The sequence below is a fragment of the Corvus hawaiiensis genome, chromosome 25 (genome assembly GCF_020740725.1).
Source record: "Corvus hawaiiensis isolate bCorHaw1 chromosome 25, bCorHaw1.pri.cur, whole genome shotgun sequence".
Taxonomy (NCBI): Eukaryota; Metazoa; Chordata; class Aves; order Passeriformes; family Corvidae; genus Corvus; species Corvus hawaiiensis.
In genome coordinates, this window is record NC_063237.1 from 2,698,500 (window position 1) to 2,712,129 (window position 13,630).

General features: G+C 47.5%; 1 protein-coding gene across 2 annotated transcripts in view; it reads left to right on the forward strand.

The window, feature by feature from the left end:
* Positions 1 to 13,630, forward strand: part of LOC125338382 (protein CEPU-1) — a 356,024-nt gene that overhangs the window by 70,416 nt on the left and 271,978 nt on the right. The gene's annotated exons all lie outside the window — the stretch shown is intronic.

Sequence of the window (13,630 nt, forward strand, 5' to 3'; positions counted from 1 at the left end):
AGCTCAGCTCTTCAAAGGGCTCATGCCCTCCTTTATGCGAGGGAAAATAAACACAAAGCCTTGATGAAGGGTTAATACCCGGCGCTGTGTGTAGGGAGCAAATTTAAGCACTTGTCTGCCACGTTCCTTGACGCACCCTCGGCTGCCCAACAATCAGACATCCAAGGGCTCGATCATTAATGCCGTTATCCTTGTAACACCCCTTTGATAGTAAATTAATGGCCTGTGGGATGTAGAACATCAGACTGTTGCTCCTGCTGGGTTTATCCACCAGCAGTTGTATGGCAGGGAAATGTTCGCCCGCTGATGAGGGTGGGGAGTGGAGGCAACCGCGCCAAAGCCAAGCATCTCGTTATGGCGGTGAGACAGAAATGTGAGTCCACCCAGGAGCTGGACTTGATGATCCTTATGGATCCCTTCCAACTCAGGGTATTTGATGGTTCTACCCCACACACAAACTATCTGTCCTGGCTGCTGGTTTAATACCAACCTGCTTCATGCCCAGGGTGTTTAGGTACCATCTGCTGATGGTGGAGGGGTTTGTCCATACAGGTTGTCCCATGATGTGTCCTAAGAACGGCAGCAAAGCTGGGAAGGGTCTGGAGCACCAGGAGCAGCTGAGGGAGCTGGGAACAGGGCTCAGCCTGGAGAAAAGGAGGCTCAGGAGGGACCTTCTCACTCTCCACAACTCCCTGACAGCAGGGTGCAGCAAGGGGGGGTTGGGCTCTGCTCCCAGGGAACGAGGGACAGGATGAGAGGAAATGGCCTCAAGTTGTACCAAGAGAGGTTTAGGTTGAATATTGGGAAAATTTCTTCATGGAAAGGGTTGTCCAGCCCTGGCACAGGCTGCCCAGGGCAGTGGTGGAGTCCCTATTCCAGGAAGGATTGAAAAGTAGATGTGGCACTTGGGGACACTGTTTAGTGGTGGCCTTAGCAGTGCTGGCTTAATGGTTGGACTCAGTGGTCTTAGAGGGCTTTTCCAACATAAATGATTCCATGATTGTGTGAGTTTCAGCTGTTACATCTCGGGAGGCCAACCTGGGATGCAGGAGAAGGGGCAAGTGGAGATCACCAAGATCCCCCAAATCATGACCCCATTATCCACCCCCTTTTCTCCCCAAGCACACCTCCATGGCATTGCTGAGCCCTGCACTGCTTCCTAGAAAGACAAGGATTTTTCTGGCTGTTGGAAACATGAGGCATCTGTATAAACAATTGTATTAAGCTGCTGTTGTAGTAATTGTGTTTGCACAGTGAAGCAAAAAGGCTCAGTTTACCCCTCTGCTGTCTGGAAATGATTCCTTTAGGTTATGTGTGAAGCGTTTTTTCAGTGTGCTGATTTCATTCAGGGGAAGGAAAAAAGCAAAGATCCCATTACAGTGACATATTCTTCCCCAATGGTAACTTTATCCCCGCTTCTGGCTCCGTGCAGAATCATAATTCATTTTGTCACAAGGAGAGCAAATAAATAATAGGAATAAATTGAGCAGATTATCTCATCTTTAAGCCATGCCCAGCATTCATCAAATCCATGCCAAGAAGTCAGGCTTATCCGCAGTCAAATTGATCCTACAAGAACACCTACCTTAAGCTCCATTAGGGCACCTCAGAGCCGCTCGCCCATTTCCTGGTCCTTGGGTGCTTAAAATGACAAGTCATTAAAGTGACACATTCCCAAAGTGTCCTTCTTTTTTTTTTTTTTTTTTTTGTAATAAAAGGACCAGTGAAAACCTAGATGTTGCTATTTTTCCCCATTGATTTTTCCTGAAAGGACCAAACCATGCAAAGGCTAAATCCAACGCGGCAGAAGTTTGCTGCTCTCGCTGCAGATGCAAAAACATCCATTTCTTCTCTCGCTTCACTGAAGTTTTAATAACAGCTGCTGCAGGGACTTTGCACAGGACTAAGGTCTCATTATTTTTAAAGAAGATGCTCCTGTACATTTACTGGTGGTACTGCAAAGTGTTATAAATAATTAACGTGGAACTACAGCGACCAAACCTACTGCAGTCCGACTAATTGGTAAACAGCCATGTATTTCACTTGGAGTACATGAGAGGTATTACCACTTTCAGTGGGATGATTCACTTGTATAAATTTAAGCTTATGAATAACGGTTTGAAGGGCTGAGGGTTGCTTTTATTCATCTCACAGTGCTCAAAAACCGGTGGGTGCCTCAGATGAAGAAAGGTGAGGTTTGTTTCCCCAGAAAATATTGATTCTAAAGCCTCGTCTAAACTAAAACTGGGACTGAGGGAAGTCACTTTGGTAACAAATAACAATTAATTCACTGGAAGCCTTTGTGTTCAGTTGAAATAAAATTCCCTGAACCTGCTTCAAGCCCCTTCCCAAGTTATCAGAAAACAGCACGCCCTGAATGCAGAATTAGGTGGTTAATTTGCAGTTGTGCTCTCAAGGTGTGTGTGATGAAAGATGTGCCAACAGCACAAGACTCATCTCCTTGTACGGTTTTATATGAATTTAACCCGATGTATTTAATCTGGAAAACATGTGAGGATGGAGGGCTCCAATTTGCTTCAACTTATTTAAGTCGAACATATTTAAGATTAGCCCTTTTCAAGCTGAAGTAGTTTGTGCTCACGAGTATTTGCCCCTATTTAGGTGGGTTGGTTTAATAACGGGATCTTTTTAAAGGGCACAAGCTCTTGCTCAGCTCCACACCCTCTGTTATTCCCTACCTGTGCATTCCAGGAGCAATTTTCCACCTCAGGCTTGCATTACTCATGTACAAAGGGAGCACAGGCTGGACATGAAACCATTCCCAGGTCAGAAGAGGAGTGTGCTGGTGTGGGCTTCATGCAGAAGGGACAGCTGAGGGTGGAAGCCAACATGGCAGCAGTGCCAAAGTGGGAAAGGTTCAGAAGCTGGACTTGCAAAGTCCTCAGGCTTGCAGCAGGTACGGCAAGAAGTGATGCTGTGCCTCAAAAGGTGAGCTGCCAGCGTGGTGGCACACAACATTTCAAGACTATATATAAATATCTGACCTATTTCTTATGGATAGCACAATAAGGACTCGATCAAAACCCCATTGAATTCTGCAGGAGTCTTTCCATTGACTTCAATGGCTTTAGGATTGGCCCCTATAAATGGCTCTTGAGAAGAAGATAGTGGTGCATTTGCCTGACTATTTTTATAATGTGTTTGATCACTCACTCGGTGATTTTTCCAACTTCAGCCGTTCGCAGTGGGGAGCCAGTGCAAATTACAATGTTCGATGTCCAAAGAAACGTCTCTTGAAATTGAACGGAGACGCATAAAACAGATGAATGTGTTGGCATCCCATGGCCGCAGAAATGAAAGGGGAGCATTAACACTCATTAAAAGGGACAAGTCAGTGCCACGCTTCCAGCGACCCTGTCATGGGAACACGAGGGTTTTGTCATTTATTTATCAGTACTCCCGGCTTTTGGACTAGCGTGGGACTTGTAGGATCAGTGGGCCAGCTCATCCCTTGTCCTGTTTCTGAAAAATGGGAGTCTGGGGAAGGTCCAAGAAGCTTCTCAGAATGTGGCTGCAGAGTTACAATCACAGAATCACTGAATCACTGAGGTTGGAAAAGACCTCTGAGGTCACTGAGTCCGACCATTAGCCCAGCACCGCCAACTCATCCCACTTGGAGAAGTTTCTTTCTCTGAAAGCGCAAGGGGCTTGCTCTGTTCTGCCGTGGAGCCATGCAGGTTCTCATTGCTCATATGAGTCCTTCAGCCTTTTGGTTCCCTTTTAAGCTCTTCTATTTAATGATACCCGGTGCCAGAGGTTAATCAGGCCTTGTGGAAAGAGGGGCCTCATCTCCTACCTCTGCAGGGAGCTGCCTGTTGAATTTCGTGGAGAGGCTCCTCTGTTTCCCCTCTCTGAGGACTGGGCAGCATTAGGCATTGGGTTTGTGATGAAAGGCTTTTCCACTATCAGTTACAGCGACATCGGAATATCTGCTAAGTTCTTTTCCACTGGAGCTTTTGCACAGCATCACCTGTGGATATAATTTCCGTAGGCTGGAATATCACAGAGTCATGGGATGGTTTGGGTTGAAAGGGACCTTCAAGCTCGTCTCATTCCACCCCCGGCCACGGCCAGGGACACCTCCCACTGTCCCAGGCTGCTCCAAGCCCCGTCCAACCTGGGCTTGGACACCTCCAGGGATCCAGGGGCAGCCACAGCTGCTCTGGGCACCCTGTGCCAGGGCCTCCCCACCCTCCCAGGGAACAATTCCTTCCCAATATCCCATCTATTCCTGCCCTCTGGTAGTGGGAAGCCATTCCCCCTTGTCCTGTCCTTCCAGTCTTTCTGCAGCTCTCTTGGAGCCCCTTTAGGCAGTGGAAGACTCCTCCAGCCTTGTCTTTTTGTCTTATTTTATATAATAAAAAACAATGAAATCAAAATGAAAGCATTCAGTGACCTCAAAAGATTGTTCCTGGGAATATTCTCTGATGTGAAAGAAATTCACACTTTCAGATTTTTGCCCCAGGTTTTGCCCCAGATTTCAAAGTCTTTCTCATCTAGAAGAGAATTTAAATTTTTTGGCTTTTTTTTTTTTCCCCCCAGGGAATAAAGCTGTCTGCTTTTGCTCCTGTTGTAGCCCACTCATCAAGACAGGAACACTCAATCTTCGTCACACCTAGAAATTTCCAACTGAAGGCACAGAGCATTTGAGGAATATTATGTTCATAGATAGCTTTATACGATAATAATGGAGTTGTGTTTGCTTTTTTTAAAAGCCTTTTGTGGATATCTTGGAAGCAGCAAGAGGATTAGGGATGGAAAACTGGCTTGAGGTTTGCTCATCGCACCTCAGCCAAATCGCTGGGTTTCATAAGGACCCTGCTTGGTCTGTCCTTGCTTTTTTTTTTTTTTTGATGGATACAGAGTGGATACAAATCCTTCCCTTGGTTTCAAGGAAGAGGTAACCCATTTTTCTTGGAATACAGGATCTGAGGCTCTACCACGCCCTGTGGCAGGAGTTTGCCTCCTCAATGTCACCACCTGTCTCCGGGCTTGTCATTTAATTCTTTGCCTCCCTCTCGGATGGCGCCGATCCCCCTTCAGTATGCAGCAGGAATGAGTCGGGACAGCCGCCTCCCCCGTGCCTGCTGGGGGGAAGATGCCCACGGAATTGATTTCATTTCTCCTCCATGTCCTTACTCTCTAATTGCTCCCCAGCAGACCTGTGCTGTTGGAAAGCTTCCTGCTGTCCATGCTCTGGGATTCCACTCGGGAGCTGATTTGGGGAGGTTGTGGGTGAGATGGGAAGATCTGAGGTTGTTCTCTCTGCTCTGACTGTACTCGCTGCCCACTGGGGAGACCTCCTGGCTCTTTTTCCTGGGTCGCAGTGTCCTTCTCTGCTATTTACTGAGCTTTAAACCCTCGATTTTCTCAGCAAATCCAGCCTTTGTGTGTCTAAAACAAACAGGGAAAACTTTTCCACATGAGCTGTGGAGTTTGTGTCTGTATTTGCTGTCTAAAATTCACACTGATGGAGCCAAAAAAGCAATGCCCGACCCAGCTCTGAACCCCCCAATTTTTAGGCTGCTTTAGGTAACGGCATTGGAATGATCTTTCTAAATCTTGGGAGAGACCAGGATTAATTTGACCATGTGGAATTTCAGTGACTGTTTTTACGTATTTCGTGTAGATGCTCTTTAGAGAGATTTCCCATTTAATCCCATTCTGGGATTTCATAGGGATGACTGCTTGCTCTGTCCTTGCTTTTTTTTTTTTGGGATGAATACAGCACTGGGGGATCGTCCCAGCCTTTGTTTTCAAGGAAAAATGACAAATTTTGGATGGAACAAGGGGGACTGGGGCTCCTCCACAACCTGTGGCTGCAGGTCACCACCTTCTCAGCCTCACCACCTGTCCCAATATAAATTTTGATATTCCCAATATCCCATTCCAGGATTCAATATTGATGAGTCACTCCATACTAGAATAGGCTGTTAGAACGGACTGACCAAAGACCTGGATGCAAAAAAAGTAATTAAATAATGAAGAAGGATATAATAATATCAGGTTGGTGGCTGGGCTGCAATGTGTCAGAGCTCTGGTCCGTGCACCTGCCTGGGGAGTTAAACTGGTTTTTACTCCCTTTGGAAAGGAGATGAGAGAATTATACCCTATACTTGACTTCGAAGTCTCTGGCCTGCTGAAGTGCAGGATCCTGTATTTTCCATGATGGATTTGTCCATCGGTGCCGTCCCAGAGGGCCATAAGGTGCTGCTGATCCTGGTCCTTGCGTGTCCTGGGGAGGGGTCCCCCTGTGTCCCTGGTCTCAGGGATCCTCCTCCATCAGCCCCAGCAGGAGCTCTCCCCATTCAAAACCACCATTTTTTGCCTAAAGGCGAACTGAAAATTAAGCGAACTGATCTGTTTAAACCTTTATAAATACGTGTTTAATATCTGCTTAATGGGAGATGGAATTTATGAGCCGTTAAGTGATGCCAGATCGTTTTTATAAGAATAGAGAAGTCTAGTGGGAAAACTTCCTCCTGGGACATAATCTCATATTATTATTTTTTTAAGAGAGAGAGATTTCATATGTTATAGTTGACGTTTGCAGTGACACTGGAATATTTCCTACGCGGGAGCTTTCACAAGTGCTTTATAAATCTTGAAGGGTTTAAGTTAATGAAATCCTGGTGGGAAGGATTCCACCTCCTCTGCCGACAGGGAAACTGAGGCTCGGGTACAGGAATGTGCAGAGGGGAGAATGGGATCTGTGAGTCCCATGTGAGTCAGGGTAGTCCAGACACTTTGTGGCATTTCCCAGTGATGAGACAATGCTTTGTATCGCCTCGGGTTTGGTATTTTTTTTGTCTTTCATGTGGTTTTGCAGACATTGGTGGAAGCAGAGAGTGCACCAAGCATCCTGCTGGGACAGCTCCTGGTCCCTGTCCTCTGTCCCCACTTCCTTCCCATCGATCTTTTCTTTTTTTTTCCTCTTCTTTTCCTTTTTATCTTTTTCCATTTTTCCCCCTTTTTAATGATTTCTTCTTTTTTCTTCTTTTTTCTCCTACTACCTTTTTCTCCCTTCTAGTTTTTTCCTCTTTTATGCTTTTCTTTTTCCTCTTTTTCCTTTTCTTTTTTCTCTTCCCCTTTTTCTTTCATTTTCTTTTTTCCTTTTTCTTTTCTCATTTCTCTTCTCTCTTTTCTCTTTTTCCTTTTTTGTTTTCCCTTTTTTCTATTTTCCCTTTTTCCTTTGATTTTATTTTTACTCTTTTTTCCCTTCCCCCCTCTTTTTTTTTTTTTTTTTTTTTTGTGCTCTCATCTCCCACTCCCTTTGCAGAGGATATTGCTGATGTGGATCCAAAATCCAGCTCCTGGCCTTCCCAAGCTGCTGCTGCTGCTGCAGTAACCCATTGCGAGCGTTACTGCTGCAAGGGCAGCTCCAGCCCTGGCAGAGATTCCCTGCACTGGGGGGACAGGCGGTTTTGGGGACAAGGATCAGCCCAGGGAACATCTCTGTTGTTGTTCATGACATAAAGATTTTCTGCTTGGTGATTTTGGGGGTGGCACTGCTGCCTGGAGGAATAAAGAGCTTTCTGCTTCCTGCAGCTGGGGCTGGAATGAGAATTTTTTTTTTCCAAATGCAAAAACCATCGGTGAAATCCCTCGGTGGCTGTTGCAGTTTGCTTCTAACATTCGGAGTATTTCCAAAAAAATCCTCACGCATTTGTGAGATGAAACTTTTCTATTTTCTCCCTCTTTATTCTTCTTTCTCCCCTAAACCTGCATTTTGAGGAGGATCCTGATTGCTGTATTCTCCTCAGAGGAGCTGGTGGATGGACAGACAGGGGAGATGCCACAATTTCAGCTCATCAGGTCACTCCCCATCAGCAGAGCTGTCTCGATGCTGAGCTGTTTTCCATCTCCAGCCCCATTTTCTCCCAATCCCAGGGAAGCCTTGGGGGTTGGGAGCTGAGTGATGCAGGGCGGCAGATCCCGGTGCAGGAATTGCCTTCTCACCGTGTGGATGCAGCTGCTGGGCACTGCTGACAAAGCCTGTGCCGTGCCAGCAGTGTCCCTGTCCCTGTCCCCGACTCTATTTATCATTCCAACCCTGTCCTGGGTTCAGGCGTGGTCCCTGGCCTGCATCCTCACTTGCATCCCAGCTTCCTCCTGCCTCCAGCTAATTAGGGACAGCGGAGCCTCATTAGGATGGCATGCAGACCAGGGCTTTGACCCTTTCCCTGTGGCTCTTGGATGGGAAGTCAGGATGTGGCTCACAGGGATTGAGTTTTACAGTCGTGAGGGCTCTCTGCCTCCTGTTTTGGGGGTGCTGGGGGATCTTAGTATCCCACAGGATGCTCCTGGATGATCCTGAGAATAGCCCTATGGAGGAGCAGGGCTATCTCAGACTATCAGCACCTGTTTGTCAGGTTTCTTATGAATAATTATTAAAAAAGAAAGGCAAGAGAGGCAGAGAGAGCTGAGGAAATAATCTTTTTACATTTTAATCTGAGCAGTTTTCAAGCAGTTTGATAAGGCGGGTTGTAGAAATGTCAGCTTCCCCTTATCTCTAATTGACTTAAAGTAGAAGCCGGCTTTAATCCTGGCATGCAGAGGAGCTTCTGATGGGGAGATGAGGGCAATTGATTTCTGCCTTTTTAATTAACAGTCTGGCTGCTTTTAAAAACAATAGGGAGGAGGGTAAGGAAAGGGAAAAGCACATGGTGACATTTGGAGCTGGCGGCGTGGGGATGGACGGGTGCTCTGTGGGCTCTCCAGGAAGAATAAGGTACTGCCCAGCTTCCAGAGAGTTAGGATGGACTGGTTCCAGTTTAAAGAGGGAATTGCTACCTGGAGAGGAGGCAGAGAGTGGGGCTGTGGGGATTCCCTGCATTGAGCAGCCTGTGAGGATTGGCGTTATCAGCCCGGCTGTCCCCGTCCCTGAGCTGGGGACTGGAAGTGCTGGCTCCGCTCGGGCTGTGGGAGCGAGGGAGGGTGACAGGCTGTCCTGGGATGTGTCCCTCACCCACCCCACTGGGGCAAACCCACAGCTGGATGGAGAGAGAGGGGGGACACACCACCCTCTGCCTCCTCCAATGTCCTGGAGCTGCTGTGAGGAGCAGGACCATGGGTTTGGTAGGGAAGGGGCAAAATGGATGCCGTTCCTTTGCCAGGCTTTGCTCTTGCCTCCTGACCTTGCTGTAGCTCTGATCCTCTCCAGCCCACACACGCGTGTGAGTAGGGATGTACGGACGGTGCTTCCCGCATGGACAGCCAAGGGAGCAGAGGTTTGCTTGGAGTCCTCTCTCACACTGGATCCGTGGCATCACACGAATGAACTCCACAGAGTCCCCAGCCACATGCAAACGCCAAATTTCTCTTGACCCTGCCAGGCAGCACATCACCAGCAGGAAGGGGGGAAGTTTTCTGCGGAGGTGGCTCTTCCAGCCGATTCCTGTGTGGGAAGGCAGCCCAGATGTGCTGATGATTATGGCTTTCATGGCGGGGGAGCTGCTGCTGCGTCTGTTCCGGCTCCATTTGCTGTCCTGCTGCAATTGGCTTCCACTTGTCCGCTTAAGTGTCAGCCACGCAGCAGAGGATTGTTTATGCAGCACTTAGTAGCATCTACGGGGTAATGGGCTGTGCAGAGGACCCTGGCATAATTGGTAAAATGTCTGGAAGTGGATTAGCTGTGTGTCTGCACGGTGGATGTTTGGAAATAGATACATACGTTCAATTTTTAAATACATATTAGGCTAAAGTCCTGGTTCGCCCGGGGATTGCAGTGCTGGGGTTAATGTTGTGTGAATGAAGTGAGTTCAAATCTCCCGGGAAGGCTGGAGAGGCCGTGCTGGATGCCTGGCTGGGTACCAGGAGGGGCTGTGTGTCCATGGTGGAGTAGGAGTGGAACAGCCTTCCCCTGGAGAACCCCACCCCGTGCTAAAGAGCTGCTGAATCCCAAAATTTTTATGGTTGGAAAAGACCTCCCAGATCAAGTCCCACCTGTCCACCTTGTCAGCTACACCAGAGCACTGAGTGCCATGGCCAGTAGTTCCTCGGACGCCTCCAGGGATGGTGATTCCCCCAGGGATAATGAGATTTGGGATCGGGGCTGGAAGAGAGCAGAGAGATGCAGGAGCATCCTGGGAGCACGCAGCTCTGTGCCAGCGGTTTATCTGCACTTTGCTCAGGCTCTCGGCGGAGGTCAGGCTGTTCTCTCTCAGCCGTGCCCCAGCTCCCCTGGGCCTCACCCTGCTCTCAGGCATTCCTCAGCCTTCTTTTTATTCTTACTTTCTTCAAGCACCTGCTCCCTGCCAGCAGGAGGGAGAGGAATCATGAAGCTCACCTGCTCAGGGACACGAGCCGCTCCGTAGCACCTGGAGCAGTGGATGGCCACTTCCAGACTTGGGGTTTGGGGCCATCCCAAGCATCCTGGGGGTGCAGAGCCCCTGGGAATGCAGAGCCGTGTGCCTGCTGCCACCAGCCTTCCCAACCCTCCCATTGCTCATTATATTCCGGGCGCTTGCAATGAATTGTTTAACGAGCTTTCTGCGAGGCTGAGCAGATGAGAGGAGTGCGGAGCTTGGAAAGGAGAGGAATAAATTGGGAATGCTTTTGATTTGTGAAGAGCTGTGATGAGCAGGAGGGAAATCAGAGCTGGAGCGTCCCTGTTGAGGGTTTGGCATGGAAAAGGGTTTAAAAATGGAGCTTGGCCCTGTTCTCTGGTATTTTTAGCCTGGATGCAGGATTGCAGGACCTGCACGGTAGCCGTGTGCATTGCTAATTCCAAAGGGTTTGGCATCTGCTCAGAGCAATGGTTTATAGGTATCAAATTTTTGGCTTTTAAAGCTCCCTAATAATTCATAATTTTTTAATACCATGTGCTGTCTCTCTTGTTCTAACAAATCAATTTGTTACGGGTTATATCTGCTGCTGAACCGTGGTGGGGAGGAGAAGGAGGAACAGATTTTTCTCTGCACTTTTCACATTCCCTTTCATATCCTAAGGGTTATCAAGTCAGCCACCGAAATGCCACGAGTTAACGTGATGGGTATTTAAAGTAAAAAACAATCCCAACAGCAAAGAAATGCAGCAGCAGAAACACTGAGCCACATCTGAAGTGATGGAGTGAGGTGCAAGTCCTGCCTCCCATGTCCAGGTGTTAACAGAGAAGTGTTGTCCTGTGTGAACCACTAATATCATGGAGTCATGGAGTCCTGGAAAGGTTTGGGTTGGAAGGGACCTTAGAAATCATCTCGTTCTAACCCCATGCCTTGGGCAGGGACACCTTCCACTAGACCAGTATGTCCTGGTGGAAGGACCCAGAAATTCCATTTAAACTGTTTGGTTCCAGATAAATACGAAAATTATTCCAAATCCTCCCAGATAAAATCCTTGCTGCCTCCAGATCATCTCCTGCCTCCTCATCATCTACAAGGAAAAAGAAATTTGGGATCAAGCGTAAGGACAAAGGTGTAGACACTCAGGCTACAACAGCCTTGATGGGTTGGAGGCTTTCCTCCACATTCCAGAGATCTGGCAAACCACAAGGTTTCATTAAAAATTAATGGAGCTTAGACTGGGAATTGCATGGAAAAATGGGAATAAAATCACCGTGGTCCTTTGGGAAGTGTTGTCCTCGGGGTGCTGTAGACAGGGACGTGGCTCCCATTCCCAAAGCCTGGCATGGATGCCCATGATACAGCTCCGGTGGTGGCATTGATTTCCCGTCAGGATCCGGCCGGAGGGGCTCTTTCTTCAGCCAGCCTGAGATTTTTGCAGCTTTGTGATTCAGTATAATTAACATCTGGGAGGAATTAAAGGGGTCTTGGGGGAGAAAAGCAAGATCTGAAGTTTAAATAACAATTTAGTTTCAGCACAATTAAAAATAAGCTGCTTTGTGATTACCGGGGCGGCCGCTTAGATGGAGATGTAAACGGGAACTCTGGGTGGAGGAGATAAAGGTAGGGATGAACAAGGAAAGAGCAAGAGGCTGAGGAAAGACTAAACCTGATCCTCAGGCTCCGGGGAATAAATCCAAGTTGCACCAATAGGAAAAACATCACAAAGAGCAGGAGCTCGGTTGGCTCTTGGGGTCTCTCTAGAGTGTCCTTGTCATTCTTTACATGCAAATATGGATCTGAGCTCCAGTTCCACTCACCAAAGGAAAAAAACCCCAAACGCGCTCCAGAAAATCAAATATTTTGCAGGTTGGGTGCCAAGACCCTCTTGAAGCTGATTGGTATCAGTGGCCGTCTGGGAATCCCACGCAATTCCTTTAATTGCTTTATTTTCCCTCCTCTGATTGCATCTCGCAATATAGAATTGGGAAACAGGGGAAACTGAAGCACGCAGAAATTGTTGTCTGCAAATGAAATGCTCCACTTGCCCAGCAGCAAAACATTTGGAGAAAACTTCAGCTTCGGGTCTGATTTGAAATAAAGCCAAATTTTTACCACTTTGCAGCAGATTAAAGGTTTAATCTTGGTTTTGGAGGGGCTGAGTCTTTGTGGTTGGATGTGTACAGTGAGGAACAGCTCTAAGAAAGCTTTTCTGGGGGGTTTGGCCATCTGCAGCCTGGCAAGAGGATATGACAGAGTTCTTGGGGAAATGGCAAAGCCAGAAATACATGAGTGATCCAAGGAAGTATCATTTTAAGCCGGGCTTGGTTGGGTTGCGGAAGTCACTGGTGAAAAACACAGCTGGGAGCAGTTGATTGGGAGAGTGAAATGAAGCTCCAAATCTACAGATTTGGGATGGGGTGGGTTTGTGGAGGTGAGGATGCTCTGCTGCATCTCCTACTTTCCATATATCCCTGCGCCTGCTGTGTCCATCCTCCAGGCCAGTGATGGACCAGCAATATCCCAAATACGGAGCCCATCGGAGCCCAGTGAAGGAATAAAGCTCCTCATTTCCTTACAAAGCCACGTTGTACTTTGTTGGTGAGACACAGCAGAGTCCCTGTTTTTCCTTTCTTTACAGATTTCCATATTTATTGCTTGTGTTGCGCCACAGGGGGGAAAATTTGCAGTTGGAAATTTCCGTGGGTTTGGAGATGCCTGTGCTCCTCCCGCCTCTTTGGAGTGCTGGCACCGTTTGTTGCTGGATAATTATATTTTATCTGTTTAAGGTGGTGTTTTGGTGGATTTTTTTTATGATTATGTTTTCTCGGGGGTTTTATGTGATGGCTTTATTTAGATCCTTGCTTGGGCATAAAACCTTAGAGCACAAATGCAGCCTCTGCTTTGTTGTGAGGGAAAATGCGTATGGGAATTTGTGGTTTGGAATTGTTTGGGTTCCGTGCTTTTTGAAGGATGGAGGGGGAGCAGACGTCAATGGAAGAGGAGTTTTGGGGAAGAAGAGAAGCATAAGTGGCCCTTGACTACCTTAGGAAAGTCCCCAGAGTTTCTTATAAATGCAACCAACTGCTTTTCAGCCTGTGAGCAGAAGGTCTGTGACACACTTCCCCGTGTTTTGCGTGGAATAAACATGCTGGATTTATGGGAAGCTTTAAAATTTGATTTTTAAAGCCCAAAAGGCAAGTGGAGAATGAGGCAGGAGAGATCTCCAGGTTAGAGCATCTCCAAACCTATAGGAAAACTGGAAATGGGATTATTTTTAAGTGGCAGTGTGGGACATGGCAGCTCTGGGAAAGTTTCTCACCCCT